At 38.7% G+C, this 14,925-nt stretch overlaps 1 protein-coding gene across 8 annotated transcripts in view; it reads left to right on the top strand.

The window, feature by feature from the left end:
- The first annotated feature begins 14,282 nt into the window (after positions 1-14,282).
- The window catches only part of rnf220a (ring finger protein 220a), a 118,603-nt gene continuing 117,960 nt past the window's right edge, over positions 14,283-14,925 (top strand). For 2 of the 8 annotated variants that reach the window (XM_026206224.1, XM_026206221.1), the window contains exon 1: positions 14,283-14,577. The gene's annotated coding sequence lies outside the window, so the exon portion shown is untranslated. The remainder of the gene's footprint in view (positions 14,578-14,925) is intronic. The other 6 variants (XM_026206226.1, XM_026206223.1, XM_026206222.1 and 3 more) reach the window with 5 other exon arrangements.

Below are 14,925 nucleotides of genomic sequence, written 5' to 3'. Positions count from 1 at the left end.
TCAGTGTATAGTGGATCTTTGCATAACCTTTCACAGTTATCAACATCATGATACCCATGGCCACTACTGAGGACTGAATTGCAGCACAAATATAACATCAGTGCAGCCCACAGTTGGATAATATCAGTCATCTGCAGGTGCTGAAGAGAGGTCTGTGACCATGGGGACTGTAGACATGAGTGTGAAATATGACACATAGGGGAGAGAGAGGTAGTGCTGCTTTTTTGTGAGAGCTGATAAGAACACAATCAGGGCATTGACACCCAGATTCATAGTGTTTAGCCTAGCCATTAGCCCTCATTTAACCCGCTATGACATCCAGATAAAGTAACAGTGGCCCAAGAGATACTGTCAGCTGTGAATAGGGACTTTAATCATGTATCCGTTTACCCTGAATAGTTTTTTTAGCTGCATCGGTACAAAACATCAGGCTTTGTCATACAGTATAAAAAGCAAATAACTAATTGTATTAATTCTAAGGTTACCAATTTAATGTTCATTCACAACAGTAAGTTTTATATAAATATATAGACTGAAGACTGAAGTGATAACTGCTGAAATTCAGCTTTGCTATCACAGGATTAATTTTTTAAAATGTACTACATTAAGTTATTTTAAATATTTATAACATAACATAAATACAGTGTTTTTTACTGAATTTACAATCAAATAAATGCAGTTTTTGTGAGCATTGTTTTCTTACTTTAAACACATGCTCATACACAATTATTAACATAGACACTCACACACACATATAATTTGTTCTATTAATTTGATTAATTTCAGTGAAACGTAATTAATTCGATTCAAATATGCATTCAATTTATAGCCTGTTTTTTGCATTGATGTTTTGAGTCAATGTGTGTAAGATCACTGTTATTGTGGCTTAACAGTTAGTGCATGTGTGTTGATATGTTATGCATTGGTGCTTGTGTAGGCCATCCAGGTTTGAATACAGCTCACAACATCTCTCAGCTATTTTGTCCTTTTTCTCCCCATCTCTTTCTGTCCTTCCTCTACTAAACTGTGTTGAGCACTGCCTGATGCAAATCCAAGGGCGGCCCCATTTTTTTTTAGCATCAGTATCAGAGCCTGCACCAACCAGGTCAGTCAATTAATTTCCAACAAATTAAAAAAAAATTAATAAGTAAAACAGTACCTTAGCTTTTCACAGCCATGCATCACTGTCTGTAATGCTGCTTCTTCTGAGAGAGATAGAACAAGAGAGAGACTAGAGGAACAGATGAAAACATGAGCTACGAGTGTGGCGACTATCAGCGTGCATGGATATGAACACACACACACACATTCACATTGATGTCAGAAGGGAGGTATGGAGCCAAATGCTTAGAAGACACACACTGGAAATGGGAGTGTGTTCCAGTTAATTGGGTGACCCCTGGGGCCAGGCTAGTGATTCTCCCTCGTGGACATTAATATTGCATGAACCGTTCAAAGCTGCGGTGTCACCGTGTGTCTCTCTTGCCGTGCCACCCTTCAACCAACCGCCCTGTCCAACGCCACCCCTCCCACTGCTACTGACACACACCCTTCCATCCGTAGCCCTACGCACGCGGACCCCGGCCTTCATTTTCAAAGCATTTCCCACATGCTAGTCTAGACTAGTCTGAGTTAGCACAACAAAGCCATCCTCTCATTTTACAGCTCAACGCTGGCCTGAGCATCATGGCAGGAGAGGAAAGCCTGTCACAAGCATGGCTAATAAAACGTTTTGGGGTGCCCATCTATTTGACGCTCTATAAAAATGTTTTTTTATTTATTTGTGTTTTCTGTCTTTCAGACATTTTGTAGCTCTTTGAAACTCCCAGCTCTATAACTCCAGTGTTATCCCAGCTCTGGACGGTGAGTGTTTCATGGTTGATCATCCTAGATTTATCTGCAAATATAGTGAGGTGAAATGTACTGTCCCTTCAGATGGCAAGTTGTTTTACCGGGATTTACTCTCTGTTAAGAAGAGTTATGTACACTGTGCATTTTATACCTCTAGTCATGGAAACAAAGCTGCTTTCCTCAGAGTTCTGAAGGGCTTTGTGAATCCACCTATCAATCTTAGCGCCAGCGCACAAATTCACTCTGGTACTAAGGGCTGGAGAAATGTGCTCTGCTTTTTAACATTTTGCCACAAATGCACATGCTTGTTCACAGTGTGTCACACATACACTTTTGAGTCTCGAAACACAGATGTGCCATTCAGAATTAAATTGGTAATGATTTTTGTGTTATGGCTCAGATGACATAAAATTGCAATTGAAATTTTATTATAAAGTACAACTAAAATTAATTATATATATACATGTGTGTGTATATATATATATATATATATATATATATATATATATATATATATATATATATATATATATATATATATATATACATGTGTGTGTGTATATATATATATATATATATATATATATATATTTTTTTTTTAATGTTGGCTAAACAAATATTTGTTTAGAAGTTTTTAACAAGTTTTTGATGTTTGAGGATTCATTGGATGGATGGATAGAAAGATTGATAGAAATGCCACCTGTAGAAATCTATATTTCGAAATATTTAATATATTAACATTTTGGTATAATGTTTGGTACATTTTTGGTTGTTAGTTAACTGCAGTCATTTATAGTTGCACTATTTATTATTGTGTATAATTATATATGAAACTATGTTTGTTTAAACATTTCTAAAAAAAAAAATAAGATTAACTCAATTTTGTTTTGGACACTAGGGACTTTTTTTTAGAATTTTAATTTTTGGATAAACTATCCCTTTAAGAAGTTTCATCATATTTCATTATATTTAATCATTCAGTTTGTAGAATGTTTAATTTCCCATAATGCATTACTCATGTTTCTGTGTTGCAAGTCTTGTCATACCAATTCAGCTTCCTGTGGGGTGTGGTCAATTCAGTTCAAATTCATAAACTGAAATTAATTTCTGAATTTTGTCCAACCCTGATTCACCCACATCTGCTTTGACCTTTGGTATTTAACAGGCAGAGGTCAGGAACCACATATAATGGAGGGGTGCTGCCGGTGCTGATCTGCGGTGGCCTGAAGCGAGGCATATGTCTCCTAACAGCAGACGACAGATACAGGTGTCAGTATCCAGGGTTTATTCCCTATGCTCATGGGCTACAAGCAGAACATCTAACTCCACCCCACATGCTTGTACATCCTTATATCACTCCCTCCGTTTACCACTTCTGATGGTTTTATGCTTCATTCCACTGTTTAATTTTCCTGTTTCTCTTAGATTTTTTCTTTGTCCATCTCGCCGGCCCCCCCCCCACCCCTTCTCTTTCCTTCCCTCCGTCCCCTCACCCTCCTCTTCTCTTCCGCCTGCAGGCTGCGAGGATGCCAAGACCCATGCTAATCATGGGTGACACATCATTGAGGGGAGCGGGCTGTTTGCTGTCAGCAGTGTTTTTGGTTCATAATTATTTCACGAGTGTCACGTCAGTGTCAGGCTCTGGGCGAGTGGAGAGAGACAGCCGGCCTGCGGAGAGGAAGAGTGGGTGGAGGGGGGAGTGTCACAAGACCTCACTGTTAGCCACTTTCTGCCCAACACCTCCACTGCTCAACTGCCTGCACTTAGAGAGAAAGAAAGAGAGCAAGATGAGAGGAAAAGAGAGACGACTTTCAGTGTACACTTTGAACTTGATAGGTCACATTCACTGTGTTCACACATCACATATTTGTTCTAACTGTGCACATAAGTTTTCACATAAAAGTCATTGTTTATCACTGATTACACTTAATTACACTAACATACCAAAGCCTGGATTTTTTTTTTTTTTTTTGTAAGAAATCTCATTATGTTCACCAAGCCTGCTTTTATTTTGATCAGACTAAAATTAAACAGTAACACTGGAATATTTTGTTATTTTTTAAAATGGAATTTATGCCTGTGATGGCAAAGCTGAATTTTAGAAGGCATTATTCTAGTTTAACATGATCCTTCAGAAAATATTCAAATGAGCTGATATTTCTTACTATTATCAGTTGAAATGATCTAAAGATAAATGTATATAATATATTAAATTATTTATATTTATTTTTTATATTGATAAAATGTCGTTAGTGCACTTTTTATTTATTAATTTTTTTTTCAATCTCATATATTAAAAAGGGGATCAATTATTGCAGTGAGTTGAACTCAAGAATTAGATCAGCCTGATTCTTAAATTAATCATTCAGACCAAAGTTGTGTACTTGATCAACTGTTCCATTCCCTGACAAATCAGATTTTGCTACCATGGAAGTTATACTTATTACCTGTACATACATTATACCATTTTTTAAGCTTGACAGACCCAGTATATTTTCAGTATGTGTTTAAACATGTTGTGCTCCACAGAGATAAAGTCATACAGATATGGAATGACATGACACAAAGTGAGTATATTATTATTGTGTGCTTTAAGAATAGCAAAAAAATTAGAAATGTTTTAAGTAGATTTTTTTAAAATGTTGGAATAACTATAATTTTGTAATTTATATATAGATTTTATCAGAAGTCTCTTCTGACCATAACACCTTCAGACCCAACGCCCACCTTTTTTTTTTTAAATGCACTACAAACACACCAATGAAGTGGAGAAAGAAAAGAAGCAGCGGCAAAAAAGCAAGTGAAGACAAACCCCAGCTGATGGTTAGGACAAAGATGGCAGGTATACGGTGCATCCAGTGGAAATGAGGAAGAACAAAGGGGAAGAGGAGGAGGAGGTTTTGCACCCTGTTTTTTCAGCCCTCTCTCTGGTGTCACACACGTCACAGGCTGAGGAGGAGGGAAGCAATCAATGATTTAAACAATAATGCAGCTCTCTGTATTCCCTGTCACACTCTCGCCTGCTTGCCGCTTCGAGGACTGTCACACACTGTCTCCGCCTCGACAGCTTATCTCCGGCATGCTGCTACTCCATCTTGTAGCTGTCCGCCGGTGTCCTCACTGACTCTCTCCAATCCCTTTCTCCCTCTCCCTCTCGTTCTTCCTACCTCGCGTTCTCTCTCCCTTTCCAACTGTGTTACTCACATGATGCCTTCACTCCTGGTTAATACACTGTGTCCCTATCTCACGCTGTCGCTCCATTCCCTCTCGCGCTCCTTGTGGAGTGGCAGGGCCGGCAGCCCGGCACAGTTTTAATGGATTGTTTTCAGAAGGTAAATGTGGAAGTTCTTTGGCTGATGCAGCTGGCCTTCTGTAAGACGTACATACTAAGAAGGCCGAGAAGACAAGTGGACAGGAACTCTCTCTCTCTTTCTTTTCCACTGTCCCCGTACCCATTTCCTTCTGTCTTTTCACACACTGCGGCTCTAGCTTAAGGTATCAGCTTAAATTAAACCAACGGGACAAACAAATTACATCTGTCACCTCTGGTTTGCATGGACTTGACAGGAATTCAATGAAGGCTGCCGTGTTTGTTTGGTGGAGTTCTAATCACACTTCAGTGATGGCTGCTCCAATCAAGCACTTGGATAACAGACTTGCTCTTCCACTGCTAAAGTTCAAATGTTACACTGAGAACCGGTCTGTAACCTATGTGTGGAAAACATAGGAGCTTTTGTGAATCGATGTCGCAATAGCGAAGCTGTGGCCAGACGTGTGGCGGCGTGTCTCCGGGGAGCGCTAATCTCGGCGTCATCAGTCATGACGCTGAAGTTCGGCTGAGCTAGGGGTGAAGGGTCAAGCCCATCGGCCTGCTGACATCCCATCCCTGCAGCTCCCAGCATGCAGCTAGTTTAAGGCTATCGGTGGGACAGTTGGAGTGAGAGCAGCTCATTATGGGCTTTTGACTGCAGACGCCGGAACCACTGGGAGCAGATGCGCAGAATAACGCTGAAGCTGTGGCTGGCCCGTAATGGAGCCGAGATGCTGAGCGCAGGTGATACATGTCCTGTGAACTCAGGGGGTGTAAGACGGTATTGGAAGCCCACCGCTGCTGCTCCAGAGATCTGCCCAGATCACAGGCTTCTTTTTAATACGACCCCCACACGACAGGGAAGCCCAAAACCTGGCTCTAATTGGCACGCTCATTCATTTCCCATTCAGATTGTTGTTTCGCTGCAATTCTGTTCTTTTTCTCACAGATCTGAAATAGTTGGACCTCAATGTATCCAGCCCAGTTTTTCTCTCCATTGCTGATAACGAATTGAAGAATTTGGCATCAGTCAGCTAGGGTGTAGGATGGACCTGTCATGGCCGCTGTGAGCCATAATAACATGCTGGGCTGGCAGGTGCAACAGATCGTCTCTCTTTAATCTCTCACAAAACAGACCGAATCCTCTCTGCAATTGTACCACCCTATTCTGCAGGTCATAGGTCAAAAGGTTACCACTTTATAAAAATAATTGTTTTAGCATTGCCTGTCTTTGACGTGTGCTGATCATCTCCTTTATTTAAACGTAATGGAATGATAAATACCGAATTTGCTTTCAGCTTGAATGGGATTGGGAACATTAGACAAAAGAGCCGTTTAAACTGGATTAAAACAAAGATGGAGTAGAATGCGGTTGAAGCAGTTAGAATTGATTATTGAAGAATGGTAATAGGTGATCAATAGTTAATATGCAATTTTATGCTTTAATAAGGGGCATTAATAACGTGGAAGAAAGGTGTGTGTGTCAGTGTTAATGAAGCTCAATGACCTGCATTGACTGCCCTGTTCAGCCATTTCTTACCCAGAGATCCTCTTTAAAACCACTGCTTCCTACTTTCTAGGGTCCAGCTATGTTTACACATCTAGCGCTGCAGATGCCCTCTTTAAAAATACATGAACAATAAACATCCCTTTTCTTCCCTGTCTTTATCCCTCAGATGCTCCTTCATTCATGGTGTCCAGCTCCATCTGCCCTTATTTGATGAGGCCAGTTAAACGGTGGGAGAGGAAATGGAAATTTGGGACAAAGCCCACTGTTTTTCCAGGGGGACTAATATGTTGCGGGTCAACATCAAGGCTTGGTTCACAGCGCTGTCTCTATCTCAGGCCGTTGGACCCATGGTGCAGTGCCTGATAACGGTCCCCCATGACGCAGCTCCATAATAAAGCCCATTTTGACCCACTCATCCTGTGCTAAATGGAAATATGGACAGAAGTCCAGGTTTTGTTTACACAGTGGTTAATGTGACCGTCACACTATCATTCATTAGCTGGGAGGTTGTTTACATATTTGAATGCCATTTTTGGATGGAAGCACACAATAGTGAAAAAAAAAATCACTGGAATTTTTTTTTCATACTATTTCTGAACTGAATTGTCCGACATTATGTTGCTCCGAGATATGACTCAATGGCTAGCAATAATGAAATTCATCTGATCATTTTGTTTACGCTCTTAACCTCAATTAACGGAATACATTTATAAAATGGCGGTCATTTCCATTTCACAGAAATTTTGGAAGGGACCGTTTTGTTCACCCAATCTAATGGTGACATAATTGCAACTTGCTTATTTTTTGATATTCCAACACAGCTATTGTCTGCATTCAAAATTTGAATTGAATCATCTAGATGGCATACACATGTTAAAGTTTATTGTTCCCCGAATCATTTAGATGTTTCCTAATTGTACAGATACATTGAATTAGGCTGTTATATTCGTGCCTGTGAAGTTACAAAAATATAAAACAACTGACAATTTGTTTAAATATTCAAAGTAACTTAAAACATTTATTCTGTTCAAAGCTTTCCTTTAGGACTAATTAAACCCAAATTTAAATAACTTTAGGTTTGTTCAATGTGACATTACACAGAAGTGACAAAATGAGATACAATTGCATCATTAAACAAACGAGCCCTGAGGATTACAGCAAAAACACTAGCACAAGGACAAACCCTTAAACAGGACATCCATCAATCTAACAGGATCAATTTTCCAAAGGTCTCTGGATCAGGGATAAAGGAACGAGGGGTTAATCTCCAGAAATCATGTTCTTATTAATAACAATTTTTCAAATATCTAAAGCCTGTGAAAGAGTAACTAAAAAACTAATCAAAAGTGATGGCAGATCCTGCTTTTTTTTTTTTCAAAATGCAACTATAAAATCTTGGTTGCTTTGAGTGTTGGCTCATGTTCATGTGGGCTTGTTTTTTGATCTAATAATATTTCTGGACACGATTTTCTTTCAATGCGATTTCCTTATGGCCACGATCAACAAATTATATGCCGCCACCGAATCATAAGAACCCCTTGCTTTGTACGTCAAACTAAGAAAGCAACAGCATCTGATATTTCTGGAACAATTCAATGTGCAATTACTGTTAATTTGTCCTGACGAAATCATGTGAAAGCACTTGTCTGCTGAACTTAACGCTGTATGAGAATATTCATGTCTTTGACTTTCCACACTTAGAAGATAATTATTGTTATTACCATCACGGTTGAGATCACTCCACAAGGACATGTCAAGACAGTTAAAATCCACACAAGCATACGCGCGCTACACAACACAGCAAAATGCAAAATGTCTCGTTATCACCTTCAAAATGATTATCAATTATGTCCTAGCGTGTTTCCCGCTGAGAACACAATGTTTTATTAGTATAATTACTCCCCCTCTGCTGTCGTTTAGATTCATATATTTATAACCCGTGCAACTTTATTGATTTTACCATAAGGCTGCATCATTTCTGCACCATAAACAGATCCGGGCTTTCTAAACAGAACAACAGGGTTTAGTGTAAAACACAACCGTGTTGACAGGATGTATGATTAGCTGTCCAGGGGTTTGAAAGGGCCGCATGGCAGACATAAAAGACAAGCTTTTCCTTTCAGAAGCAAATAAAGGGACACAAAGTGGACATCACATTGAATCATGCTCAAAGTCAGAGGTGGCGGCTTGGCGTGTCGTTGACCAATCTCACTCGCTCTGAGCGCACTTATAATCCTACAGGAAACCACTGGAGCTGATGTGACATATATGCTGGACGCACACAAACACAAAGACCCTTATTTCACTCTTGGATGTGGTTAAGAGAGATATAAGAGGGCTGGAAATTCACTCTTCGATGTCGCACCCAGCCACGTTTTTAGACTTATTATTACAGACTGTTATTCAAACAGAGTTATTCAAGGACGGCCCTGTGTATGAGTACAGCCTCGACACCCCTTGCAAGGGACCTTAAAGCATTTGAGACAGCCATCTGATAAGGCAATTAGTGTAATATATGGTCTTGATTTGATTCATATTAGCCTCACATGATTTACTGTGCACAGTCTGCAGAAGAGCTAAGATCCAGACAGCATGTCCCATGCCAGAGTTGATTTAAATGTCTATCTATGGAGTATATCCCAGAGTACTGGGCTTGTTGGTGCTGGGGCGGCACCATAAACAACGATCTAAAGTGGCAGTTGATAATCTAAATTCAAAGTGATGGCAAACCAAAAAAGTGTCTTGTCAGATAAAGCATCTGTTTTTGCTCTTTTAACTCAGAGCCACTGATGATGTTCATTGTCGGAGTATGTGAGTTTGGGCTTTAGTTTTCTTTTTTGCATTCGTAATCATTTATATATTTGGATTACCACATTACATAAATTGTATTTAGATTTTAGTCAACAACAGAATGATAATAATGACAACAAACTTCATTCTTTATCCAACAGGGTTGACTCAGATGTACATTGCACTGTCATATAAATTATTTATGGAAGGGTGAATTTATGGCCCTGTCTGGGCAGGCTGCTAAATCTGAATGGCCAAATATTGAGATTTTAGCGCTATGCTTTTAAATCACCCCTTGATTTGTCTCTGCTTGTTTGTCAGTGGCTTTGTGCTTCAGGTCATGAGTGGCATTTGCTTGTGTGGCCCCTAATTGCTGAGTCCAAGTCAGACAGATGAGTGTTGAAGCCTGGCACTGAGAATAGAATTGGTGTGTGTGTGTGTGTGTGTGTGTGTGTGTAAGACAGAGAGAGAGAGATGATAACACCCCTGATAAAATATTGTTACCAGTACAAGAACATAGAGTGCTATAGATTATAACTATATAATAAGATATGAATAGACTCACTGGATCCCTTCAGACCCTTTATCAAGGGTATAATATAATATAATATAATATAATATAATATAATATAATATAATATAATATAATATAATATAATATAATATAATATAATATAATATAATATAATATAATATAAAAGTTGATATAAAATGTATAAAAATAATATAACTTGATGATTTAAATTGTAAATATAAAATGTTATAACTTAAAAAAAACAGAACTAGTCAAATAGCTTTTACATTTCAGCTACATAGAAAAAAATACATTTTAGTTTAAATAAAGACCTTTTTTACAAGAAAATACTATTTCTGTTTTCTACTTCAAAATTTCACAATCAATTCAATGTGCTACTTGCCTTTTTTATTATTTGTACAAATTTACTAGCAATTTTGGTAACACTTGACTTGAAAGTAAAATGTATGGGTAATGCATTATAAAGGGTTATTAAAGGCTAAAATTGTTTATAATGTGCGTTTTAATACATTATATCTGTTATAATGTATTACCATGTAATAACAATTAGTCATGAGATTGTACAATGCATTATACGGTACTATACAAGGCATAATTAATGCATTAAAACTACTTTTTAATGCGTTGCACGTAAAGGCTTCAAGTAAGGTGTTACCGCAATTTCTAAGTAAATCCTACACCAAACTATTTTCAATGTGATATTATAGAGATCACAGCCAGTCCTGAATGTAAATATATGAACTTGGTGTCTTTTTAATAAACAGTCATCTGATGTAAATTTGTGATTGTGACATCAGCTGGCTTTTTTCATTGACAATCAGAGCAACGTCACTTATTTCCTTCATTCAATGGCTAGACCGAATGTTCAGTTTCTTAACAACGCTGGGCTGTATCATTTCCCAACTAATGGAGCAGCAAATGGGATAACAAGGCCCTCTAGATTTGTAGGCTGTCTCTGAAATTAGCACATTTACGAGCTCTGTCTAAATTAAACAAATCATTGATTTTATGTAGGGGAGTTATAGCACCATATTCTGGAGCGGAGTCTCTGAGAAACTTGAGAGCAATCGGGTTTCCCTGCTTGCGTTGTCTCACTTTCCCTTCATTCCTGATGCTGTTTCCTGTTAAGAGAGAAGAGAAACAATCTCTCACCCCCCAGGTACTGGATGCCACACCACCAAGAGGAAACAAAGCCTCCGCTCCTCAAACGAGCGAAAGCTGCGTGTCCCCCTGTTGGAGTGTGACACACGCCGGGCCTTGCCTTTAGTTAAATATGAAAGCGCCGAGCGTGTATGCGTGCGTGTGTGTGTGTATTTGGAGAGAGTGACTGCCAGGACTCACAGAATCAGCTGCAGAACCATTTTTAGAGCTCTCGTTTCCCTTTCTCTCCCCGTCGCCTTTGATCATGTAGCACTGTCTACAGTATGAATGCTTACGCGCTCGCTCTCCCCCTCTGTCTTCCACTCTCTCTGTTCTTTTGTGTGTGTTTGTGCATATGTGTATAGAGTCGTCGCAATAGATCCATTGAGAGTGATGGGTGTCCTCGGGTTCAGATTTAGATAAGAAGAGAGGCCTTGTGTAATTTTGGTAAAAAAAAAAAAAAAAGCCAAGCTGCCCATATCAGTTTTCTTGGTGGGGTGAATCTTCTTCTTGACACCTAGAGTACAGGAAATGGTTGACGAGAAATTTAATGACTTGTTTTTTTTTTTTTGTAGGAATCTCAGTGTGACATATTCATCTGCCATTTCTATCTTCTAATTAAATTTAGTTCACCCCCCCCTTCCAAAAATAAATAAATAAATAAATAATAAAAACAAATAAAAAAGAAGATATTTTTAGAAATATCTTAATGTTTTTTGTTAATATAATGAAAGACAAAAAATAAAATATTAAATATCTTCTTTTATCTTTGAAAGAAGAAAGCCATACAGGTTTGAAACAACATAAAGGTGAGTAAATTATATCAGAATTGTCTTTTTTCGTGAACTATACCTTTAAATTTCATAATTTCATATTAGGCTAAAACATCTAATTTCTGAATCCTGTTTATACTTGTATTTACTGAAGGGTGTTTAAAGCGATAGTTCACCCAAAAGTGAAAAATTATATTTTTAAAATGTTTTCGTTAATATAATGAAAGTAAATAAAAATTGGACCATAGTGTTCTTTGAAATATCTTATTTTGTGTTTCACAAAAATCTGTCAGTCATATAAGTTTGGAACGACGTGAGGGTGAGTAAATGACGACAGAATTTTCATTTTTGAGTGAACTATCTCTTTAATTTTCATATCAGACTGGGGGTAACATGTTTGTTTTTGTCAGGTGAAAAGAAAAGTGATCCTTAGTTCTGATTGGTTTTCATTCATATTGTAACTGTCAGTCATTTCTACAGCAGCCCCATTTCGCTTGTCCATTACATCTCCTTTTTTAAAAATATTTTTAAAAAGTAATCTACTCGCGGAGACAGGCTCAGTGACAACAGCGTAATCTTCGGTTACAGTCCAGGAATACAGCATTTAATTTACCAGCTCTTAGCATGAGCACTTCCAAGTGCTAAGTGACAGAAATGAATAGCCATCTGAAGCACATGGCTGACATATGCTAATGAGGAATCTGTGCCGAGGCCCCATTGTGCGGGACATCTCTCTATAGGTCCTCTGGTACCCGTTTCACTGAGAAAACAGTTGTAAAGGTAATAATTAAGACCTGACTGGTGTGTTGAAGAGATGTCTCTGTTATTACTGCGACCATCCTGCCTCAACACGGGTCCCTCAATTATCACTGTGCTCTGCATTAAAGGGACATCTGAGAAGTCAAAATCACTCAACATTAAATGAACGTGTGATGTTTAACTTCCATTTTGAACGGTGATGATTTTTACCCCTCTTCTGTGTTCACATGGACGTGGAAAGAATGACAAACGAGCCCTGAAAGCAGTAAAAAGAGCACTTATCAGGCCAGATTAACAACATTAAGTATATATATATATATTTTTAAAACACTTGATTAAGCTATTAATATCTTTTTATCTAAGTTCAAACATTTTCTGCATTGGTCACTAAAAGAAGGATGCCAAATAGAAAGCGGATCATTTACACTCGGATGAAGCTCTCTCAACTTTTATATCGACTGAAGTGTAGATTTATAAATGTCCCAGCTTTGCTGTGTAATGGATTCAATCAAGTCATAGTAATATGTTTTGTTATTTGATACAGTCCAGAGAGAATGTAAAATAATTTTCAATCGAATCAAGAGCTCTGGAAATGGAGGAGAGGATTTGTGCTTAAGCCTGGTAAAAAGAGCTGTCATCAAAGCACTTCACCAATCCACACCAGTCCATTTAGAGACATGTTAAGAGACTGAGGCCTGAAATTTGATTTTGAATGGAAAGGGACCTTGGACATGGATGGGCTTTTTCCTCCCCTGTTTCACTGATGCTTTAACGGAGGTCATTAGCAATACAAGAGAGTGCTAATGTAATGCAGTAATGCACATATGTATGGCTACTGCCCTCCCATCACCCCAACATTGCAGTCCCTCCTATTACTATGGTCTGGGGACACACACAACAAACTTGCTTTACTGACTCCTTATAATTTTTTTTTAAATAAAATACCATATTATTAACAAAGCGAGACTTTTGTAAACGTGCTCTTTATATGAGCTCTCTCTACTCTAAGTTTAAACAAAGTGTAATTACAGCTCTGTCCAGCAGGTGGATTTCTGCGTAGTGTCAAATCATAGGAGTCTGTTACAGTTTGAACGTTTACTAATGTACTGTCATTTAGTTTAAGTAAAACTGTAGAAATAATATTACAGTAGCTTATATATGTTCGTTTTAATTTTGTTTAATTAAAAAAACGCATGGTTTCCGTTTTTTTTTTTTTTTTTTTTTTAGCAAATGTTATCGAGGAATTGGTCGTACTTATTCAACTTCAGTAGGAGGCATGTGCAAAAATAAGCAACAAGTTGTCTAGAATTACTTTTTACAGCATGTAAAAACACTAAAAATAGCTGAAGATAAACTCGCGAGCAACCCGGCGCGCGCGATGGGACGCTGCACACTTACCTATTTCTGAAAAGACCTGGCGCATTGTTGAAACGTCTTTTGTTTTGCCTTGGACTTCATTTTCCAGGTCTTCTAAATTGTGAGGAGAGACGATAATTCATTCCGTGCTCACAAAACAGCCACTGAGATCCCCCACGGGAGCGTGGAGAAGGGGGGTCAGGGTCCTCAGCGCGCGAGGAGGAGAGAATGAATGTCAGTCAATGAGCGAACCTGGCGCTGAGCGGCAGCACTGCACCTCCAACACTGTTTCCACCTCTGAGCAAATCTCTGCCTATCGTCTCTGCTTTGCTACTGAACGCAGACTCGTTCTCATCGGTACATGCGACTGATACAACTCTCAACGCAAGACACGACCCGGGAAACTGTCTGACGCGCGGCGACCGTCTCGCGTTCTTTCCTCGAGGTGCGACTCTGCTTTGCTTCGCGGTGATCTTCGCTCGCCTGTTTCGAAAAGTTTCAGTTGTGGGGATAAAAGGACTGCTAAATCTTCCAAGGGATTTTTTTAAACAACGTAAGTGCTCTGAATGTCTTGACAGAGATAGTTCTTATGATCCCGTGGGAAAGCGTCTTCTGTTTCTGTGTAGAAATCTAGTTTTATCTGACTGTTTAATGAGTGACCTCGAGTCTGATTTAACGCGCCCTAACGTGGCTGTGTCTTGCTCCGGGATAGCACGGCATTTGTTATTGTTGTTGTTTGCTTTTTGTTGTGTGGAAATTGAGTTAAGGTGATGATGCGCAACTTTATTATTTCATATCAATAGATCTCCTATCAGATACCATGTTTCGCTCGCGCGTAATGGCTTGATTGCGGCTATAATTTTGGCTCTTTATGGCTTTTCTTGTGGAAGTGTTACTGATC

This window comes from Carassius auratus, chromosome 27 (assembly GCF_003368295.1).
Source record: "Carassius auratus strain Wakin chromosome 27, ASM336829v1, whole genome shotgun sequence".
In the NCBI taxonomy this organism is placed as follows: Eukaryota; Metazoa; Chordata; class Actinopteri; order Cypriniformes; family Cyprinidae; genus Carassius; species Carassius auratus.
This window is presented reverse-complemented; position numbering and strand designations above follow the sequence as displayed.